Here is a 25,036-nt window from a genome sequence, read left to right on the forward strand (position 1 = left end):
GGTTATAACTCCATTTTTGTGGTAGTTGACAGGCTAACCAAAGTTGCCCATCTGATTCCAGTGAAAGAAACATAGACTACAGTGGATGTTGCTAGAGTTTTCCTTAAAGAGATCTTCAGATTACATGGCTTACCTACTAGGAGGATAGTAAGTGACAGAGATCCCAAATTCACATTGAAATTCTGGAGTGCATTCTTTGAAGCAGTAGGAACTTTCTTGGATCTCAGCACACCCTACACCCCGAAACAAATGGCCAGACTAAAAGAGTGAATCAGGTAATAGAAGATACCCTTTGGTCATGCTGCGGGAAGTAGGGAACCCAAGAAGTGGTTAAGCCATTTGCATCTGGTTGAATTTGCTTACAATGCTTCTTTTCATCAAAGCATTGGGATGAGTCCTTTCAAAGCTTTGTATGGACAAGATTGCCTTACACCATTGACTTGGTCTGACCCATTGATAAGAGTCGAGATCTCTAAACAAATGCTTGATGACATGGACCAGCAAATGCAATCAATCCGTAAAGATATAAAGGCAACCCAAGATAGGCAAAAGTAGTATGCAGATAAAAAGAGATCAGAGAGAGAATTTAAAGAATCAGATATGGTCTTCATTCGAGTACAACCAAAAAGAAGTTCCTTATCTTTACGAAAGTACAAGAAACTCTCTCCCAGATACTGTGGGCCCTATGCTGTTATAAAGAAGGTGGGCGATCTAGCCTATAAACTTCTTCTACCTCCCCATCTCAAGGTACATAATATATTCCATGTCAGTTTGCTTAAGAAATATGTGCCCAGCTCGAGTCACGTGCTTGATGATGAACAATTGATTTCTCCGACTCAAGGACAGATGGTACTCCAACCTGACAAAATCCTTGACGTTCGGGAGAAGATTCTCAGGAGCAGAGTCCTCATAGAATTTTTAGTAAAGTGGAAGTTCTTCCCTCTAGAAGACGTCACCTGGGAGAAAGAAGAGGAGTTGGCAAAAGATTACCCCCACTTTACGAGATGAGGACATCTCACGTTTTTCAAGTGGGAGAGGATGTAAGATTCCTCCTCAGTCTGAATAATAAATAAGCCTTCACCTCAATACCCTGTAATCATTCCCTATTTCTGAATACAAGAAAATATTATTTTTCCTTGTTTTTGCCTAGAGAGAAGAAAAATTCTAGAGAGTGGTAATTCAATATTGAGATATTTTTGGATAAAAATTCTACAAATATCAAAAATACATTTCCATGAAACAAAAATTCAAAATAAATTTTCCAAGGTGCATTAGGAATCAATTAAAAATGATTTAAAAGACCTTAGCCTAAGGGTCAAGATTTTCTGAAATTTTTAGCCAATTAAGGTTCCTATGGGCCAATAAGATTAATCCAAGTGTTGAGATGAGTTAAATCCAATGAATAAAATAAAATACCCAAAAATGAGTAAATGCTCACATAAGATGAAGAGTTGACTGAGTACAAGGTTTATTAGTTAAAAACTATGAAATATTACTAAAAAATGAGATTTTGGTATAATGATACATTGGTAAGGAGGGGAGGAGACTTCAAGGAGGTGCCTATTTTACACATGTGAATGAGTTTTAAATTCAAAAATATTACGATATTTTTATCTCTCCTCTCTCCTGGATCAAACCAAATAAAAAAGGAGGACAAACTTGTCCAAATTCAGTCAAACTGAAGCTGGAAAAGTATAGAACTTAGTTGGACTCAGTTAGTGGCCTCCCTCACCTATAAATAGACCATGCTAGTATTACATTAAAATAAGTATATTTTCTTTTGTATTCTCATCTGTGAACTAGACCATGCCAGTATTACATTAAAATAAGTATATTTTCTATTATCTCCTAAAAATCCTCTACGTTTTGGAGAGATTGGAGCTTCTCTCTCTCTTCAACCTTTCTTGGAGCTTTCCTCTCAGCATACTAACCAATTGATTGGTTGGGGGCCTCTTCTAAGAATAGAGAAGTAAGATGTGACTTTATGGTTTTTTCTCTAATATTCTCAATGTTTTCACTTCTCAACCCCTCTCAAGTTTGAGAAGTTTCAAATGAATGGGTTTTCATTGCAAATTAAGTTCTCCAAATAATTCTAATGAATAATCACAAAAAGTTTATCTTTATGCTTAATTTAGGATGTTTTTATGTGTATCTCTCTCTCCCCCAAAGAATGGTCATTCCTATGACTAGTTCTCTATTCAAATGATGCTTCTCATGGAGCAATTCTTAATTCTAAAATCAAACCCTATGCTAGTTAAGCTAGAGGCTAAAGAAATAGCTTTTAAATGCTTTTATGCTACATAAATTATGATGAACTTATGATTTAGATCCATAAATTGGATTTAGATCTAATGATAGTTATTCTATCATAATCTTATTATTAAATCTTATTTTTTTAAAAATTATTGAAAATTATCAGTAATAGCAGCGGTGCTATGGCAAATTTTTTAGAAATTAATACATAAATCATTTTTATGCATAATGTGAAAAGAGGACTTCCTACCATATTCTAGGATTAGTCATCCTATGCTAAAAGAATAATTCTCATCATATTCATGGAAAATTAATTTTTAAGTTTATGCATAAATAGTTAATTAGAGAAAAAGAGAAATTTAGATAAATTCTTTTTATGCATGGATAAATTTAAATGATGAAAGAGGAATTTCCATCATATTTGGAATTCAATCATTTAAATGGAAAAAGTGGAATTCTTGTCATATTTAAATTAATGGATATTTTTATTTAAATTTTAAGAGAAATTTTGGTTAAAATTATTTTATGCATGAATAAATTTAAATGATGAAAGAGGAATTCCCATCATAATTGGAATTCAATCGTTTAAATGGAAAACGTGGAATTCTTGTCATATTTGGATTAATGGATATTTTTATTCAATTTTAAGAGAAATTTTAGTTAAATTTATTTTTATGCGTAAGAAAAATTTTAATGATAAAAGAGGAATTCCCATCATATTTGGAATTCAATCATTTAAATGGTAAAAGTAGAATTCTTGGTATATTTGGAATATTGAATATTTTTATTTAATTTAAAGAGAAATTTTAGATAGATTTATTTTATAACAAAAGAAGAATTCCCATGACATTTGGACTGCACTCATTAAATGAGAAAAAGAGGAATTTTAAGCTTATTAAAAAAAGTGGATATTGGTATTTAGTTAAAAGAAAACATTTTATGATATTTAAGTAAAGAAAGATTTGAATTAATTTTTGGTGTCAAAAGATGAATTTTCACCATAATTCTACCTAGGGAATTAAGGTTGAGAAATTAAGTAGTAGAAAGAATATCTTTAGATATTTTATGTGGTTAAATTACTAAATTGGTATTTACCCAGAAATAGATGTTTATCTAAAGAAAATCCTTGTTAGAACTAAACCGAATGATTTTGGTTAGACTACGAGAGGGACGGACAGTAAACCTACTTGTCCATCTCTCGATTTGAATTAAGCAAAAACTTCGTAACCAATTCTAGTTCTTAATACAAGGAATAGACTGCCGTTTAATTAACTAGTTTTCCCTTGATCAAAATTACCAAGAATCTAGTTGGATAATCAATCAAAAGATGGATAGATTACCTGATGAGAGATCAAGGATTCTCATTATGAAATTGTGGATTAAGGAAAAAGGGTTTTGTGGAACCAATCTCAAACTAGAAATTTTACTTGCATAGAATCTCTGTTTTTCATTTAAAGGATTGTTTTACGCCAGGATGCTGGAGGAAGCATTTGGCATGTGTTTTACTAAGAGGAGGTTTGTTGCAACAGCTGGCAGGGAGTCGTCGAGGCACGTCACTCACGACAAAGCCTGTCGAGGTCTTGACCAGCCTCGTCGATATGGTTAAAATGGTGCGCTTCCGGTACGATGGGCGAGGACCGACGAAGTGGTCCCTGAGTGAAGTGCTAGGACATCTAAGTAGGATCCTAGAGGGTTCTTACCAGGTGATGCACAGGCTCGTGGTTGCTAGGACACCCATGCGTGCATCAAGGAAGATTTGGATGGACTAAGAAGAATAACTGTGAATTAAATTTTGGATATTAGATCTCGTTGGTTGGCCAGCTGGTCTTCAACGGAGAGTCCAGATGACATATTTTGTAATACAATGGACTCAAAATTTTGGAGGATGATGATCTATAATATTATGATTTTCATTGAAGGATTGTTTTAAAGCCAGCCGAATCTATTATAAATGGCAATTTCATATTGGGTGTGTACGTGGTATGCCTACCGTAATTTTTGCATGAATCGTCGGCTAGGGGGCCTGGGAACTCTTTTCCTCCGTACCTGGGCAAAACATAACCAAATATTTATAAAGGAATCCCACCAATACAGTGGTCGGGTGGTTGGCTAACCGGTGGGCTGGATCGGAGGATTCTTGTGAAACAATTAGGATGCGATTAGTTACGTTAGTTAGATTAAGTCCTAAGAAGACCTTGTTCTATGGGAGGAGATCAGCGGTTGTGTCTCGTTAAAGGAGGAAAAAAGTGGTGATTCTATGGACCAAGTGCAAGTCTCTTCTTGATCTGACCATGTGACTTTAGGTTTGGTCAGATCAGTTTAAATAGTGATGACCTTGACTCGTTAGGATAATTCTCCTGTTAGAAGATTTTCTCTGGAGGAATTACTCGTGCCTTCCGGGTGAGGGAAGTTTTTTCGGGCTTGGTTTCGGAGGAACCGCCGAGCTAGTCTCTGGACATCTGTGGGGGGCAAGGCCCTAAGTGTGGATCCTTGCCCTGCACGGGAGGCCGACGCTACTTCCGCCATCAGCGCCCTCGGAGGGGGATCTCATATGATGAGATGTGGATGGGATGTGATGTAATGTAAATGGATGTGGATGTGGATGTGGATGTGGATAGGATGTGATGTGATTTAATGTAGATGGAATGTATGTGATGTGATGTAAATAGATGTGGATGTGAATGTGATGAGATATGGATAGATGTGGATGTGATGTAAAATGGATGGAATATATGTGATGTGGTGAAATGGGTGTGATGGATGTGAATGGGTGTGATGGATGTGAGTGGATGAGATGTGATGTGAACGGATGTGATGAGATGTGATGTGAATCGAGGTAGATGTGAATGGATGAGATGTGATGTGAATGTATGTTATGTGATGTAAATAGATGTGGATGTGAATGTGTGATGAGATATGGATAGATGTGGATGTGATGTAAAATGGATAGAAAGTATGTGATGTGATGTGGATGCAATGGGTGTGATGGATGTGAGTGGATGAGATGTGATGTGAACGGATGTGATGAGATGTGATGTGAATGGATGTGATGTGATATGATGTGGATATGGGTAGATGTGAATGGATGTGATATGATGTGGATATGGGTAGATGTGAATGGATGAGATGTGATGTGAATCGGAGTAGATGTTAATGGATGAGATGTGATGTGAACGGATGTGATGTGGATAGATATGGGTAGATGTGAATGGATGAGATGTGATTAGGATAGATGTGATGAGATATAATTTGATGTGATTGGATGAGAATGGATAAGATGTGATTGGATGAGAATGGATGAGATGTGACTAGCATAGATGTGATGAGATGTAATATGATGTGATTGGATGAGCATGGATGAGATGTGATTAGGATAGATGTGATGAGATGTAATATGATGTGATTGGATGAGAATGGATGAAGACGATGGGAATACATATGACTGGATGTGGAATAAGCAATGTGAATTGATGTAGAAGAATGTGGAATAACGAGAAATGATGTGGAACCATGTGGAAAGATGAGAGTTCGTTAGAAACTGTATTTATGACTTGTTTTTAGATGATTGTTTTATGTCAAGGATGCTGGAGAAGCATTTTGACCTTCTTGTGTGAATGAGGTCGTAGAGACCTAAGTGATAAAGTTGCAACAGCTGATGGAGAGTCAACGGGGGACATCTCGCATAGCACGGTCGCTCGAGGTCTTGACCAGCCTTGGTTTGATTTAAATGGTGAGCTTCTGGTACGGTGGATGAGGGACCAAGGAAGCGGCCTATGAGTGAAGCACTAGGTGACCTGCGAAGGAGCCTAGAGGGTGCTGACCATATGGTGCTCGGGCTCTTGGTGGCCAAAAATACCCAAGCATGTGCTGAGGAAGAAAATGGAACAAGGTGTTAGAGTTTTTTTCTAAACTCGGGCATGGATCTAGTTGATTGTCCTTGCTGGTCCTCAAACGCATGAGTCCATGGCTCTTTTTTATATGGATCTGTTGGTTGATCTTGCTGATCTTCAACGGAGAGTCCATCTGGATTTTTATAAGTGAATATATTTCGGGGCACTATGAGCTAGGAACTATTGAAAAGGCCCCTGAGTTGATAGGTGGTGATCGGTCTGGTTGCCAATGATGCCATAGGTACACTGATGAAGGAATGATTGGAAATTAGAATTCAACCTGGATATTTTAGAGGATTATGATCAGTGATACTATGGTTTCATTAAAAGATTGTTTTAAAGATAGTTGAATCTGTGAAACAGGCGATTTCATATTGGGTGTGTAAGTGGTGTGACTATCTTGAAGTTTGCTTGAAACACCGGCTAGGGGGCTTGGGAACTCTTTTCCCTGGTACCCGGGGCAAAATAAAACCAAATTCCTAAATGGATCCTATCATTACAGTGGTTGGGCGGTTGGCTAACCTGTGGGACTGGATGGGGGCTGGACTGATGGATCTCTAAAATGAGACTCAATTCTGTTATGTTATGATAGATGAAGTAAATCCCGAAAAGTCTTTGTTCTATGGAAAAGAATCAACGGCTGTGCCTCTTAATGAAAGAAAAAGTGTTGGTCTCTATGATCCAAGTGCAAGTCTCTTCCTTGATCTAACCATGTGACTTACGGGTTCGGTCGAATCAGTTTGGTTAGTTCAGGCTCTTAACTACGTTAGAATAAAAATATCCTGGAGGAATCACCTATGTTTGCTGGGCGAGGGAAGTTTTTTTCGTATTCGATTTTGGAAGAATCGAGGGATTAGTCTCTTGTCCAGATATCCGTGGGCGAGGCCCTGAGTGAGAGGTTCTATCCCTGTGCAAGACCTGCTAGCACCCTGGAATTCATTGCGCGGAGGGGGTAGGGATCTTTCAGCTAGTATCAGAGCGAATTGGCTAAAGTGGATCAACCGAGAAGCAAGAAATGTCAAAAATTTATGAAGTACCAGTAGTAAAAGATACTAATTGTGTGATGAAATTCATACAAATTGATATTCAAAATAAAGATTCATAAATTGGTAATTGGGTCTTCAGATGGAAGTACCACAATTGTATGGAATCCCTAACTTGCTTGAGGCCTAGATATGATGGTATTCACCTTATAACTCCAAGGACAGTGACTACCTGTATATAATGTGGGTATATCTGCAGCTCTTTACTAATAATATATACGAGTAAATCTAAGACCTTGAAATTATAAGCAAAAATGCTATCCAGATGATGAATTCGAATGCTATTTGATATGATTTTAGAATTCTGGTTGAGAATCGATGAGTTGATTTGGATTCTGATTGAAAGATGATGATTTTTGAATTCTGGTTGAAAAGAAGATATGTTGAACAAAGTCACAATGAGGATGAATGGGACGAATCATCCCAGTGATGATGTTAGTAATTGGAATGACGATTATGACTTTAGCAAATCACTATGAGATTAGTGGATTGTGCTGTGAGTGACAGATTGCTGCTATTAACCTTTGACCCAGTGGCTCTAATTAAGGGATGACAAATTGAGAACCTGCATAACTGAAATTCCCGTAAGAACGTTCAGATGGAATTTTCGGTATGATGGACCATTACTGTGTTAAGAATATGAATGAATTATTCTTTGAATTATTCTTTGGTAATGAGTTCTGTATGTTCTTCTTATAGAAGGGATCTTTATCCGAGGATTCTGTGGGGAGCTGACCAATCTAAAGAACCCTAGAATCAATTGGATCTAAAGTCGGATTTGAATTATAAATAATATTGATAGGATCATGGATTGAGGTCGTCGCGTGGTAGGAATGTTAACCCCCAACTCGATGAGAAAGAGCTCGACTCGGATGTTCATAAAACTCTTCATAGATCGTAGCCTGGACCTTTCAAGGGTGAAGGGGAAAACTTGGGTGAGGCTGTGGAAAAGTGGATCGAAGAAATGGAAGAATACTTCGATGTCACCAGGTACAACGAGAAAAGTAAAATGGCTCTTGCAAGGCTGAAGATAGTAGAAACAGCTAGAGTGGCATGGAGAAACCAGTGCGAGACAAACCGTCTGGATTGGAATACCCAGACATGGAATGATCTCAAGATTTACCTAAGGAAGAGATTCTGTCCTCTTGGCTTTTTGTAAACCAAGATGAACAAATTCTTAGAGTAAACCTAAGGGGAGCAGAACTATTGAAGTGTATCACCAAGCGTTCTCTCTCCTCCTCAAGTACTCATCACCGCTGGATGAAGAACAACTGATGGGTGGCCAAGTTCATTCGGGGACTGAACGAACCTTTGAATATCCTAGTGAAGAATGCCAAGCCAGTTTCCATGGCCGAAGCAGTGCGGGATGGCGAAGGATTTCACCAAGGCCTTCGATGTCAAGGTCCCGTCGAAACCAGCACCATCATCTTTCAAAAGATTTCTAGCTCCAGAAGGTGATTCCAACTTTCCATCGCCTGAGAGACAACAAGGTCAAACTCAGGATATGGGAAGTTCCAGAATAGAAGAAAGGTCCTTTTCCTAGAACTCAATCCCCTGGAATTCAACTTTAGAAGTTCCACCCTTGAACAAAGAAGTGAAATTCTATAACTGTCAAGGATTTGGACATCGTAATATGGATTGCCCAACTCCTTTTGGATTAAGGTTTTCGGGGCAGGGAAGTCAGGGACCAAGATTCCAGACTCCGCTCCTTCCTTCCAGAGAGTAATCAGGTTCCTTTCCATCAAAATCAGGGAAATCCTAGGTAAACCCTCTAACCAACCCTCAGTTTCAATCCAAAGTAATGTGAGGCCTCTACCTCTCAGTTTCAATCCAAAGTAATGTGAGGCCTCTACCTCTCAGAATAGGGGAAGTCAAAGAGAGATGTTTCCAAATCGGCTATCCACTTCCAAGGTAGTAACGTTGGAAGTGATTGAAGAAGAAGAAGATGAAAGAGATTATACTCCACCTGCGAGATGAGGACATCTCGCATTTTTTAAGTTGGGTAGGATGTAAGATTCCTCCCTCTAGCTTTTGAGGTGTAAAGGTGTAAGAACCTCCCCTTCTATTTTTGAAATTATTCCCCTCTCTGAAATAGAAGAAAGATCTTGTTTTACCCTGTTTTTGCCTAAAGAGAGAAAATGTCTAGAGAGAGATAATCCAAAATTGAGATATCTTTGAATATAAAAATCCTCCTAGTGTCTAAAATGGATTCCCCTAAAACTGAAGTTTAAAATGAACTTTCCAATGTGCATTTGGAATTAACTGAAAATATGTATAAGGGACCTTAGCCTAAGGGTCTACATCTCATAAATTTTTAGATTATGGTCCAATTAAGGTTCCAATGGGCCAATTGGATTAATCCAAGTTTTGGGATGAGATAAATCCAAAAGAATAAAAGAAAATACCCAAAAATGAGTAAATGCTCACATAAGATGAAGAGTTGACTAAGTACAAGGTTTATTAGTTAAAAACTATGAGATATTACTAAAAAAAATGAGATATTTTGGGATAATGATGCATTTTTGACACCTTGGTAAGGAGAGGGAGACTCTTGAGGTAGGCGCCTATTTCACATGTGTGGAAGGGTTTTTGATTCAAACAAATTGTGATATTTTTATCTCTCCTCTCTCCTGGATCAAACCAAATCAAAATGGGAACTAAACTGGTCTAAATCTTGTCCAAATTGAGTCAAATTAAACCTGGAAAATTCTAGAACCCAGTTGGACTTGGTTGGTGGCCTCCCTCACCTATAAATAGACCCTTAGTCTTTTGGAAAATTCTAGAACCCAGTTGGACTTGGTTGGTGGCCTCCCTCACCTATAAATAGACCCTTAGTCTTTTGTAAAAAAATCTATGAGCTATACCATGCCAGTATTACATTAAAATAATAATATTTTCTATTATCCCTTAAATTTTCCTCTCTCTTGGGAGCTTGGAGCTCTCTCTCTCTACAAAAACTCTTGGAGCTTTCTTCTTAACTTGCTAAAACAATTGATTGGTTGGGGGCTTCACTTCTAGAAAAAGAAGCAAGCTAAACCTTGAGGTAAGAAGAAATTTTATGGTTTTTGTTAATATTCTCAAATGATTTCTCTTCTCAACCCCTCTCAAGCTTGAGAAGTTTCTAATTGGTTGTTTTAAATTCAAATCAAGCTTTCCCTAAGAATTTTAATGAGTAATCAAGAAAAAGTTAATCTTTATGCTTACTTAGAATGCTTCTTATGTATATCTCTCTCTCCAAAAAAGAATAGTCATTCCTATGGCTAATTCTTTAGCAAAAGAATGCTTCTCATTGATAAATTCTTATTTCAAAACCAAACTCTAAGCTTGTTAAGCTAGAGGATAAGAAAATGGTATTTTTATGCTTTTATGCTAACAAAATAATGGTAAATTCTTTTAGATTATTATAAGTAGTTAAAAAACTACTTTAATTGATGCTAAATGAGAAAGAGATAATCCTATCATTTTGGGAAAAGAGGAATAATAGAAATAGCTTAATCTAGTAGAATAATCATAATTAAGTTTATGATTATGGTTAAATTTATGATTTAATTTCATAATTTAGATTTAAGTTTAAGAATAGATCTTCTATCATAATTGTATTACAATGTCTTATTCTTTTTTAGAAAAAATAAAAATTATCATAGCACAGCGAAGCTATGGTAAAATTTTTAGAAAATAATACATATCTTATTTTTATGCATAATGCCAAAAGAGGACTTCCTACCATATTTTAGGATTGGACGTCCTATGCAAAAAGAATGATTTTCATCATATTCATGAGAAAGATTTTTTTGTAATTATGCATAATTAATTGATTATGAGAAAATAGTAAATTTTGATAAATTTATTTTATGCAAAAAGAGGAATTCCCATGATACTTGAGATCTAAGTAATTAAATGGTAAAAGATGATTTTTTGATAAATTTATTTTTATGCAAAAAGAGGAATTCCCATGATAATTGAGATCCAAGTAATTGAATAGAAAAACAAGAATTTTTGGTAAATTTATTTTTATGCAAAAAGAGGAATTCCCATGATATTTGAGATCCAAGAAATTAAATGGTAAAAGAGGAAATTTTTAGCATAATTCAAATTATGAGTATTTATCAAAAGTGGAATTTTGAGCATTATTAATTTTATTGGAAAATATGGGTAGAATTGATATTTGTAAATCCCATGAATCTTTTACTCAAAAGAAGAATATTGAATATATTTCACTTGAGAAATTTGAGAAAGAATATAAAAATATTCATCGAGAAAAAGTACCTTTAACTAGGCCAAGTGTCAGGCGTTTTTCTGAGTGGTCTTTTTGGCTTGTGTAAATACGTGTGCATGGTGTGAATAAAGAGCTGTGCTCGGGAAGGAGTTGCCAGGTGTATAGGGTGGACGGATTTGTTTTGAGCCTTTGCAGGCCTGTTCGGAACATGGTTGGATGGAGGTGCTATCAGCTGTTCGATGGCCGGAAGTGTGTACGCGTCCCCACGAATAAGTGGGTTGTATTGAAATATATGAAGGCTTGGGCAATTAGAAAATTAAAGTGATTAGTGCTGCCTTGGGCACTTGGTGTGAAAAGGTGAGGGTGGCCATTCATTGGGCCTTAGGGAAAATAAAGAATGATAATATAAAAACGTGGCCAATTTGTGCAAAGGCCACTTGGAAGGCTTGAGGGCTGCCAGCGTATATTCCAGAAGCTGGCGAAGCATGGCGACGTGCGCAGCTGGAACGAGATAAAAAAAGTCGCCTTGTTTAGCAAAAGGGGGGGGCTCGGATTGAACTGCAGCGAAGACAGGCGCCAAAGTGTGAGCGCAGCTGGCGTATAGAAGAGACGGTCTGCAGAGGTTGTCGGGCTCCCCGTGTGAAGAGAAGGTGCAGAGGAAGCAGGCGACTGGGCTACGCCATGCTGCAATGAGGGCTGGTGGTGGGCCTCCCTGGTGAAGAGTAAGAGTGGACGGGCTGGTGTAGAGGCCAACGGGGAGCCTCCCTGGTGAAGAAGTCGACTGTGAACAAGGTGATGGTAGCAAAGAGGTAGCTGCAGGTGAGCGTGGAGCGCTGTGAGGCGCAGCTGGTCGAAGGACTGAAGGGCTGGCAAAGGTCGAGAGGGCCGCCTAGTGGAGAGCAAGCACTGGTGGCTGGTGGTCGCCCAGGAAGCTGAAGTGGTGACGAGATGGAGCGGGTAGCTGCTGGGTGCGTGCAGAGAAGGCTCCGTGTTGCAAAGACGTGTGCGGCTGCGAGAGGAGTGCGGCCGTGTATGCCATTGGGTGTGGCTGTGGGAAGCCGCTTGTAGGTTTAATGAGCAGCCGTGAATGTCAACAGTAGGCGCAGCTGGTGTTTAAAGCATGGGCTTGCGAAGTGAAGTGCAGTGGCTAGCGTGGAGAACAGCCGACGGGCTGTGAGCGTGGAGGGCACGCGTAAGAAGACTTGCAGGGCAGCTGGATGCGCAGAAGCAGAGAGGACGGGCTTAGTGAAGCCGCAGCTGGATGAGGGGCTGAGGAAGGCGACTGCAGGCTGCCGTGAAGGGTTCGGTCAGTCAGAGTGGACAGCGTGTGGCTGTGGACAAGTGATCTACGAAGGCTGGTGTGGGCCGCGTAGGTGAAGCCGACAGAAAACAGAGCAAGGTGCCGAGTGAAGAGAAGACAGAGACGGGTGTTGCTGCTTGGTGGTGGGCCGGTAGCAGGGCAGATAAGCTGCTTGGGATTGTTGCAAGGCTGATGGAGGATCAGCACAGAGAGTGAGAGAGAGATGATGGTCGAGCTGCTGCTGCTGACGACACATGCAGAGTAGATGGGCTGCAGAGAGTTGAAGGTTAGCTGGTGTGGGTGCCTTCTGAAGTGGGAGTGGCCGGGTTCTTTCTGGTGTGGTTGATACAGCACGCAGGCGAGTGGATCATGTGGTGATGGGGATATGGTGTATCCTCGGCTGACAGGCCTGAGTGTTTTGTTTGTGGGTTGTGTGAGTAAGGCTTCTGTGTCGGGAGAAGCTTGTATGAAATGTTGTAACTGGGAATATATTGCTGGGTGTTTGCTTTGGTCTATGGTGCCCCTGTTTTATGCTTTCTGTCTGGCGTGGGTTGGGTGGTGAAGCGTGTGAAAGTGTTCCAGCCGGTGGTGGCTGGTGGTGCCCCCGTTCGTGTGTGTATTCCAAGTTTGCGAGGTGGAAGGGCTGTAGAGGCAGGGTTTTCTTTCTTTTTTTCACCTCACATCCTTCTGGTGCCCCGACTGAGGATTGCTCGTGTCTCTTACGAGGGTGTATGCCCCAGAGTAGGAGATTGAAGGAAGGTGTTTTCTGCTTTTTAACCCACTGAGGAGTTGCTCTGGTATTGTTTGACTGAGGATTACTCTGGCGTTGTGCTTTGGCGTGTGTTCCACTGGGATTGGTACAGGTTGTCATGATGTGGTCTTATCCGGAATTTCATGGCAGGAAGGGAGAGGATGTGTGTGACTTCTTGGAGGAGATGGAGTTGGCATGCATTAGCAACCATGTCACAAATGAAGAGTAGGTTCTGAAGCTGATAAAGATTTTCTTGAAGGGAGATGCCCGAAACTGGCTGAAGGATTTTGAAGCACAGGATGCTGGTGTTTTGACCTTGGACAGGTTGAAAGAAGGCCTTTTGGAGCGTTTTCAGCAAGTGGAGGAGTCTAGTGTGCTTTGGCAGGAGTTGAGCATCTTGAAGCAGGTACATGGGCAATCACTGGATGATTTTGTGAAGGTATTTACTTGTTTGTGGAGTAAATGGTGCATGACATTGAAGCAGGAAGTTCCTCCAATGTTTTTGAAGAAAAGTTTGTTTATTGATGGTTTGCTACCCCATTTAAAGGTCAGGGTTGAGTTGAAAAATCCCAAGTCATTTGATGATGCAGTTAGGATTGCTAGGGAAAAGGAAGGCAAGGTTTTGAAGCAGATGGAGATGGGTATTTATCCGTATGAAGGTGTTGTGTCTGCTGCAAGGGATATGCATGTGAATTTGGTTGAGGTGGATAAGAGTCCTATGCAAAGTTGGATTAAACAGGAGCCTCAAAGGCCGATACAGGTGCAGAGGGGGATGTTTTATATGCCTTCTGATTTTTCTCCAAAGTCTTTAAAGCATGTGCAGGTGGATGAGAAGATTGATGGTGCGACTGAAGCTAAGGACGTGCAGGTTGGAAAGCAGGATGAGGAATCTGGGTCAAGGCTTGAGATTGTTAGTGCAGATGAGAAGTTACCAGTGGATTCTTCTTTGGATGTTATGGCTGTACGTGACAGTGGTTTAGAGTGTTCTATTGAAGATCATTTTCATTTGGATCTAGATGATATGCATGCACATGGAAGTAAAGGGGATGATACTTTGGGATTGGCTGCTGATGATAAGAAGGAAAAGGAGCTAGATACAGGATGCTTTGAGGAAGATTCTTTGCCAGATTTACCAAGGGAGGAGGATGGGGTAGAGACGTGTGATGAAGTGAAGATGGTTTGTGATGTGGACGTGGAGAGTGTGGAGGAAGATTCTATCATTATGGATTTTCTTGGACAGCTTGATGGTGATCTGGTACCTGCGATGGATGATGTGGATGTTGTTCCATTGGATGCATCATATGCTGGGGAGTCTTTGGACGATGATACCAGGGGGGTTGGCAACACTCAAGAAGGTATGCATGTAGATTTGGCTGATGAAGAGCATTGTGTGGTGAGCATTGTGCCTGAGGATGATATCTGGGAAGTTGCTAGCAGGAACCAGAGGTGGAGATGGATGCTGACATGGTTGAAAGTGTAGCTAAGGCTACCTTACGTGTTGCTGAGATGCTGAAGGCAAAGTCCATGGATGACAAGAGTTCTGAACCAGCTGAGCTGTATGATTGTGAGGAGATGCCTGAAATATAGGAGCTGGAAGTGCTGGTGGACACTGCTCTTGGGAAGGATATGGATTTTTGTGTGGATAAAGGTCAAAATGCTGGAACCTGGCCTTCATTGGTGTTGATGGATGGGATGCTAAATGATGTAATGCCACAGGTTTTGAAGATGAGGAGGGTTGTTGTGGGTGAAGTGCATGGAAATGATTTTGTGATGGATATGGTGGATGTCTGGTATGCAGTGATGCAGCCATGGTGTTTAACGGATGCTGGGAAATGGGATGGTGAGTTGCTGTTTCCTTTTGCTCCTGGTGGATAGCTAGTGGACTTTATGCTTTTGCTGCTGAGCATGAATGCTCTAGCAGATGGGGGGGGTGGCAAAGTATGTCAGGCGTTTTTCTGAGTGGTCTTTTTGGCTTGTGTAAATACGTGTGCATGGTGTGAATAAAGAGCTTTGCTCGGGAAGGAGTTGCCAGGTGTATAGGGTGGACGGATTTGTTTTGAGCCTTTGCAGGCCTGTTCGGAACATGGTTCGATGGAGGTGCTATCAGCTGTTCGATGGCCGGAAGTGTGTACGCGTCCCCACGGATAAGTGGGTTGTATTGAAATATATGAAGGCTTGGGCAATTAGAAAATTAAAGTGATTAGTGCTGCCTTGGGCACTTGGTGTGAAAAGGTGAGGGTGGCCATTCATTGGGCCTTAGGGAAAATAAAGAATGATAATATAAAAACGTGGCCAATTTGTGCAAAGGCCACTTGGAAGGCTTGAGGGCTGCCAGCGTATATTCCAGAAGCTGGCGAAAAATGGCGACGTGCGGGCGCAGCTGGAACGAGATAAAAAAAGTCGCCTTGTTTAGCAAAAGGGGGGGCTCTGATTGAACTGCAGCAGCGAAGACAGGCGCCAAAGTGTGAGCGCAGCTGGCGTATAGAAGAGACGGTCTGCAGAGATTGTTGGGCTCCCCATGTGAAGAGAAGGTGCAAAGGAAGCAGGCGACTGGGCTACGCCATGCTGCAACGAGGGCTGGTGGTGGGCCTCCCTGGTGAAGAGTAAGAGTGGACGGGCTGGTGTAGAGGCCAACGGGGAGCCTCCTTGGTGAAGAAGCCGACTGTGAACAAGGTGATGGTAGCAAAGAGGTAGCTGCAGGTGAGCGTGGAGCGCTGTGAGGCGCAGATGGTCGAAGGACTGAAGGGCTGGCAAAGGTCGAGAGGGCCGCCTAGTGGAGAGCAAGCACTGGTGGCTGGTGGTCGCCCAGGAAGCTGAAGTGGTGACGAGCTGGAGCGGGTAGCTGCTGGGGGTGCGTGCAGAGAAGGCTCCGTGTTGCAAAGACGTGTGCGGCTGCGAGAGGAGTGCGGCCGTGTATGCCATTGGGTGTGGCTATGGGAAGCCGCTTGTTGCAGGTTTAATGAGCAGCCGTGAATGTCAACAGTAGGCGCAGCTGGTGTTTAAAGCGTGGGCTTGTGAAGTGAAGTGCGGTGGCTAGCGTGGAGAACAGCCGACGGGCTGTGAGCGTGGAGGGCACGCGTAAGAAGACTTGCAGGGCAGCTGGATGCGCAGAAGCAGAGAGGACGGGCTTGGTGAAGCCGCAGCTGGATGAGGGGCTGAGGAAGGCGACTGCAGGGAAGCTGCCGTGAAGGGTTCGGTCAGTCAGAGTGAACAGCGTGTGGCTGTGGACAAGTGATCTACGAAGGCTGGTGTGGGCCGCGTAGGTGAAGCCGACAGAAAACAGAGCAAGGTGCCGAGTGAAGAGAAGACAGAGACGGGTGTTGCTGCTTGGTGGTGGGCCAGTAGAGCAGGGCAGATAAGCTGCTTGGGTTTGTTGCGAGGCTGACGGAGGATCAGCACAGAGAGTGAGAGAGAGATTATGGTCGAGCTGCTGCTGACGACACATGCAGAGTAGATGGGCTGCAGAGAGTTGAAGGTTAGCTGGTGTGGGCGCCTTCTGAGGTGGGAGTGGCCGGGTTCTTTCTGGTGTGGTTGATACAGCACGCAGGCGAGTGGATCATGTGGTGATGGGGATGTGGTGTATCCTCGGCTGACAGGCCTGAGTGTTTTGTTTGTGGGTTGTGTGAGTAAGGCTTCTGTGTCGGGAGAAGCTTGTATGAAATGTTGTAACTGGGAATATATTGCTGGGTGTTTGCTTTGGTCTATGGTGCCCCTGTTTTATGCTTTCTGTTTGGCGTGGGTTGGGTGGTGAAGCGTGTGAAAGTGTTCCAGCCGGTGGCTGGTGGTGCCCCCGTTCGTGTGTGTATTCCAAGTTTGCGAGGTGGAAGGGCTGTAGAGGCAGGGTTTTCTTTCTTTTTTTCACCTCACACCAAGCAACTAGCAAGAAACTTAGAAAAGTCCCATTGGTATCAAAAAAGTAGAAAACGGTACTAAATGTGGATACGATGTGATAAGATGTGAATGCGATGTGATAAAATGTGGATGCGATGTGATAAGATGTGAATGCGATGTGGATGGGATGTGATGTGATAAAATGTGAATGCGATGTGATGAGATGTGAATGGACGTGGATGGGATGTGATATGATGTAAATGGATGTGGATGTGGATGTGGATGTGAAGAGATGTGGATGGCATGTGATGTGATGTAATATGGATGGAATGTATGTGATGTGGATGTGAATGTGATGAGATATGGATAGATGTGGATGTGATGTAAAATGGATGGAATGTATGTGATGTGATGTGGATGAAATGGGTGTGATGGATGTGAATGGATGTGATGGATGTAAATGGGTGTGATGGATATGAGTGGATGAGATGTGATGTGAATCGGGGTAGATGTGAATGGATGAGATGTGATGTGAATGTATGTGATGTGATGTAAATAGATGTGGATGTGAATGTGATGAGATATGAATAGATGTGGATGTGATATAAAATGGATGGAATGTATGTGATGTGATGTGGATGCAATGGGTGTGATGGATGTGAATGGGTGTTATGGATGTGAGTGGATGAGATGTGATGTGAACGGATGTGATGAGATGTGATGTGAATCGGGGTAGATGTGAATGGATGAGATGTGATGTGAATGGATGTGATGAGATAAGATGTGAACGGATATGATGTGAATCGGGGTAGATATGAATGGATGAGATGTGATGTGAATGGATGTGATGTGATGTGAATGGGATATGGGTAGATGTGAATGGATGAGATGTGATGAGGATAGATGTGATGAGATGTAATATGATGTGATTGGATGAGAATGGATGAAGACGATGGGAATACATATGACTGGATGTGGAATAAGCAATGTGAATTGATGTAGAAGAATGTGGAATAACGAGAAATGATGTGGAACCATGTGGAAAGATGAGAGTTCGTTAGAAACTATATTTATGACTTGTTTTTAGATGATTGTTTTATGTCAAGAATGCTGGAGAAGCATTTTGACCTTCTTGTGAATGAGGTCGTGGAGACCTAAGTGATAAAGTTGCAACAGCTGACGGAGAGTCAGCGGAGGATGTCTCACGTAGTAGCACAGTCAACCGAGGTCTTGACTAGCCTCGGTTCGATTTAAATGGTGAGCTTTCAGACGGTGGATAAGGGACCAAGGAAGTGGCCTATGAGTAAAGGGCTAGGTGACCTGCAAAAAAAAGGAGCCTAGAGGAAGCTGACCATACGGTGCTCGGGCTCTGGGTCGCCTAAGATACCCACGCGTGCTCGAGGAAGAAAATAGAACAAGGTGTTAGAGTTGTTATCTAAACTCGGGCATGGATCTAGTTGATTATCCTTGCTAGTCCTCAATGGATGAGTCCATGGCTCTTTTATATGGATTTAATGGTTGATCTTGCTGATCTTCAACGGAGAGTCCATCTGGATTTTTATAAGTGAATATATTTCCGGGTACTATGAGCTAGGAACTATTGAAAAGGCCCTTGAGTGGACAGGTGGTGAGCGTTCTGGTTGCCAATGATGCCATAGGTACACCGATGAAGGAATGATTGGAAATTAGAATTCAACCTGGATATTTTGGAGGATTATGATCAGTGATACTATGGTTTCATTAAAAGATTGTTTTAAAGACGCTGAGTCTGTGAAACAGGCAATTTCATATTAGGTGTGTAAGTGGTGTGACTATCTTGAAGTTTGCTTAAAGCGCCGGCTAGGGGGCCTGGGAACTCTTTTTCCTGGTACCCGGGGAAAATTAAAACCAAATTCCTTAATGGGTCCTATCACTGCAGTGGTTGGGTGGTTGGCTAATGGACTGATGGATCCCTAAAATGAGACTCAATTCTGTTATGTTACGATAGATGAAGTAAATCCCATATAGTCTTTGTTCTATGGAAAAGAATCAACGGCTGTGTCTCTCTTAATGAGGAAAAAAGCGTTGGTCTCTATGATCCAAGTGCAAGTCTCGTCCTTGATCTAACCATGTGACTTACGGGTTCAGTTGGATCAGTTTGGTTACTTAAGGCTCTTGACTACATTAGAATAAAAATATCCTGGAGGAATCGCCTATGTCTGTTGGGGGCGAGGGAAGTTTTTTCTGGGTTCGGTTTTTGAAGAACCGAGGGATTAGTCTCTTGTCCGGATATCTATGGGAGTGAGGCCCTGAGTGAGAGGTTCTGCCCTGCGCAATAAGTGCTACTTCCGCTGCTAGCACCCCGAAATTCGTTGTGCAGAGGGGACAGGGATCTTTCAATACTACAACTCTGTCATAGAGAGTTTTTCCAAATTCCTTTTGGAACACATTTAAAAACAGGCTGAGAAACAAGGAAAATCTTTTCGAAAAAAATTCATCTTGAGATCGTGATGGAAAACAGGTTTTGAGACCTCCTTTTCCAAAAAGTGCATACTACTGGCATGCACTTTTTTCGAAAAAAATATCTAAGGTCATTCACGTGCGTGTAGCGCCTAAGCTAATTAGGGCAAATAAACACTCATTTGACCCAACAAAGAGTACGCCAGGTCTCCTGAGGCTGTAACGGGCTGTAAGAAAACCTAAAAAGCAAAAGAAAAAAAAATGTGCTTGCTCATTCACATAGCAATTGACAATGTCAAGATATGGCCACGATAGAGGGATTATGTGGGCTCACACCTAGGCTAAACCCAATGGCTGATATCTTTGAGCCATTGAGGTCCATGCCCCAAATGCATCTCCCAATTCCATTTACCATGCCTATAACAAGCGTGTCATCGGCTTTTACACCCACTGTCACGTCAATCCCTCCAGGATTTGGCCCCTTACCTAGCACTATCACAAGTCCTAAGCCTTTAGATGTTCTAGGTACCAACCCTTTGCAACCCCTAGATACCCACACCTTGGACATATTGACTAATCTAGGAAGGGGGGCTGCCCAAGGTCTAAGTGAGTTCCTACCCACATTAGCACTCACACGCCGCCTCAGTGATTTATACAAAAATACGACCATACATATTTTCAAAGTTATGGGCAAATATGATGGAACAACCGATCCTGTTCAATTCATACAAATGTTTGAATAGATATGTGAAGCCTTTGGAAATCCAAACTACCCCACCAAGGTACATGCGTTGAGCCTATGCTTAGTGGGAAGGGCTAGTCAATGGTTCATCACATTGATGCTAGCAATTAAAACAAATTTCAGGACCTTAAGAATAGCCTTTATCCAACAGCTTTTCAAGACAAGGTGATCGTTGAAGTGCAACGAAAAAACTCTATGAGCAGAAACAAAACAAAACCATTAGAGATTTTATGGTTTTGGATAAAAATCTTGGACTCACACGATGTGAGCCATGGGAGAAACTAAATGATGCTCAATTGAAGAGATGTTTCATGATGGGCATAAAGAAAAACAACTTATACAATTTGATCATTGTATCCAAATCTGGACACATTCGACCAATGTTATAAAAGAAGTAATACGTTTAGATAACAACATGATGGAGGATGATCTTGATATGAGATGTCCCTCATCTAAATCAGATGGCGCAACGGCTAAAGAAAAACTAATCTCGAAATTGTCATTCCCTGAATTCTATGCAGCCTTGCTTAAAATGTTTGAACCAGAATCTCCAAGAGAGGATGAGCCCCCTCAAAACCAAACATCCTTAATGCCTCTCCAAGAGAGGATGAGCCCCCTCAAAACCAAACATCCTTAATGCCTCTCCAAGTGATGGACGAGATGCCTTGTGTTCAATGCAATCACTACATCCAGCCCAATCCCCATTGTACGTACAAGGTGCCTATTTTTATGTCACCTACATTTATTGCAAAACCTTTGGTCATGACACACCTCAATGTCCCAATTCATCTACAATTAACTCAAAACCTCCATCTCCCGTGCCCCAAACAAAAACAATTGAAAGGGTCAAAACTGCTCAAGAAATAGTTCAGCCAACACTCCGGTGTTTCTATTGTCATGGACCACACAAAGTAGCTAACTGCACAGTTTAGAATACTTCCATGCCCACAGTCACTGACACTTTGCAACCCATATGTGAACAATGTGGCATCGATCACATATTCCAAGATTGCCCAAGGCGAGTTGCTTCCTTGCAACCTGTCTCACAGAATATAACTCTTAACGTCTTAAGTGTGCAAAATAGGCAATTATCCACGATACCTTCTTGAATGTGCTTACATGCTTATAAGCTAAGGCACAAGAAACAATAAAGAAGAATGCAAAAGAAAATAGTTCAAAATGGGTAGAGAAACATGCTTTAAAACAAAAACCAAATTAAAAAACACCATATTGGGGAATATGGGAATTTCCCACAAGTTTGGGACACGTGGTCAAAAGTTTGAATTAACCATAACTTGAACACCACTAATCCAAAATGAGCGCTTTATAGCTCTTTAGATTCCATTTTTCAAGCGCTTTCCAACAATAGGTCATATGATAGGGTTTTGAGAAACTTACAAACATGTTATCCATGTCTCCCTTTTTTAAGTATTCAAAAATGAGAATTGGGAAATTCCCAAATTCACTAATATGGTGTTAAAAAGCAAAACCTTCTAAACCCAAGAAAAATAAGGAACCATAAACTCTCAAAACCAAGGTTGAAATAAAGGAGAAGGGAAAGGAGCTTGTAGAGGACCTAACCCTAATAGAGTCAAAATCTACAGATGATGCAGAAGCATCCACCTCAAAGGCTACCACTCAAACCACGGGTAAGACAAAGAACAAAAAAAGAAAGTTCATTCTTGTCGCATGGGCAAACATAATAAAAACCTGATAATCCAAGGAAAGTCAAAAAATGATACAAGCTCTAGTACGTCACTTAGTGTGAGGATATAACAAGTTCTAATTTGTCACTTAGTGCACCTCACAGACCAATCAAGAAACTAGAACCCGCCGCCCAACCCACCCAAACTGAAAATCATGATCACATGACATATGCACAATGCAGAAAGCAAATCAGGAGAGCATGATTAGCATTGTTGAGTGTCATACCAGGATCTCACCGATTGTGATTGAACCTCATAATGTCAAACCCAAAAAAGAAACCCACATACAACAAGAAGAGTATCACTTCCCCTTTCAAAAGGAAGATGTACTCTCTACAGAAGAGTCATTAGAGGCAGATTGCACAATTAATGATGCGGTTGAAAAAGCACGTGAGGAATTCGATGAATCCCTTATGAAATTAAAGCAGTCTCTCAAATCCTCATTTGGAGGAGTGCTCTTATCTTGTGGTGAAGCCAGCATAACGTCAGCACTTGCACCTTTAAAGGCTAAACATGAGTTATACCAAGATATCAAGAGCTACATAGAGCAGGACTCTGAGGATTCACAAGAATCCAAACAAATCTCAGTTAAAGTTGTGAGAGGACCAAGTGTGCCATTGTAGACATGGGTACTCTTGAAAAAACTGAAAGCCAAAAAGAGGATGAAAGTGAATGGGAATATGAGACTGAAATGGGATATAAAGGTGAAACAAAAACTGAAACATCCATGGTTCCTCTTGTCAGGATATGGTTGGATTTCCCTACGGGCAATGATGTTAAGCACAAACGCACATTGATTAGCCCTCGCATTAGTCATAACATCATGACAATAGATACTTGGGTATCATTGGGATAGCCTAAAATCATCCCTAAAGACAATGGTCTTACAAGAGGTGCCAATGGACAAAACATTGAATTTGCATGTTACTTTAGCTATGCTACTCAAACAATTGGTGGAAATGTGAAATTTAGATTCCATGTTACCCCAGATTCCCTTGAGTATGATGTTATCCTTGGTGGAACTTGGATACGTGACTCGTTATATTGATGAATCCAATGCAAACAGTCACCTTGAACACTCCTATAGGCATTGTGCAATTGCTACAACGAGAGAAAGAGACCTTGGAGAATATCTTATTGAGACCTAAGCACACCACAGTGGTGCTTAGGCACCTTGAATACTCCTATAGGCATTGTGCAATTGCTACAATTTGATCTTGGGGCATAAATGGACTATTGCTGCCTTGGAGAATATCTTACTGAGACCTAAGCACACCACAGTGGTGCTTAGGCACCTTGAATACTCCTATAGGCATTATGCAATTGCTACAATTTGATCTTGGGGCATAAATGGACTATTGCTGCCTAAGCACCACTGTGGTGTGCTAGCGACGATAAGGTCATCATGACGGTCAATGACACAAAGTTGACAATACCATAATGCCAGGAAGAGGATCCAACCCTATGGATTTCTATGATGCTGAACGCAAAAAGATACAAGCCTCTTCCTCGGAAGCCCCTCTACATGAAGACCTCCCATTGGCATCACCGACCAACATGGAAAATGCATCTACCTCTTCCACTCCATCCTCACCAACAAAGTTCAATGCCAAAACCTCGCAATCAACAACTATTCCTAAAAAAGTTTCCCAAGCACAACTATCTATCTCTAAAACAGATCTCAAAGAAAATGCCTCAACCTATTGACAACTCCTCATTAACCACCTTTGGCACCACAGGAGACAGCTACATGCTCACAAGCCTCAACATCGAAAGCCACTCCGCACGAGACTCAAGCCTCATTGTTGTTAACAACAGTGCCCATGGGTCCCAAAACCGCAACCTCAATGCCACCCAATGTGAAAGAGGGCCCAAAACCTTCCACTTAAACCAAAAAGAAAACTCCACCAAGATAGAAGATGATGATATCTTAATGGTATCTTAATGTGGGTGGAGAAGCAGCTACTTGTAGCTCAAGGCTACTACGAAGGTTCCAATCCAATCTGGGTGCCTCAACAATTAAAGCCTCTTTCTCAATGCAAAACTCAATGGTGGCCAAGGAAGAATGAAAGCACTCCACAACATCGCCCCCACAAAAGCCTATGCGGGTTCCTCAAAGAACTCCAACAAGTCAACAAGTGTGCGTACCAAAAAGGCTACCGGAAGCTCAAGGGTACCACCAAGGAAATACCAAAGCTTGGATTCCCAGCGCATTAAAAAGTCCCCTATGCCTGCACAAAGAAAGAAACCTCAGCACCAAAAGCATCAACCACCAATTTATAATGTTCATCAAAGATGGGTGCCTGTGCACGTACTTCAACAACAAGGATACTATGATGGTAATCCCATCATATGGTTTCCAAGATCGAACAAAGGAAGGAATGCTTCACCAACACCTTCAAAGCCAACAGCTTCACCTAAAGCTCGATAAGAATGGAAATCTAAGCGCTACCAAGCAAGCCACTCAATAAATACAAAAGATCTTGCGTGTTCATTCAAACCCAAAGGCAATCAACTAGATGTTGTACCTACTGCCTTGACAACACTTGAGCCACAAATTCAAGATTCAATTCCCACGTCTGCAAACAGACTTATGAGCGCATCAAAGACAAAATCACAATACTCTTTTCACCTTTCTGGGTGGTTGAGAAGCATAAGTGCAGAAGCTATGTGGCAGACAAAACTTATTCTCTCAAAAAGAAGGGTAGACACAAGAACCTATTGCTCACCAGATGGTAGCAATTAAAAAAAAACACAAGGGAATCACACATATGGAATACCTAAAAATGGTATAATATCACAAGAAACTCCCAATGATCTTTAATGTAGCCAATACATTTTTATTAAGCTTATAACTTACTATTC

Source organism: Cibotium barometz, chromosome 65, assembly GCF_041138505.1.
Source record: "Cibotium barometz isolate CiBa-2024 chromosome 65, ASM4113850v1, whole genome shotgun sequence".
Lineage (NCBI taxonomy): Eukaryota > Viridiplantae > Streptophyta > Polypodiopsida > Cyatheales > Cibotiaceae > Cibotium > Cibotium barometz.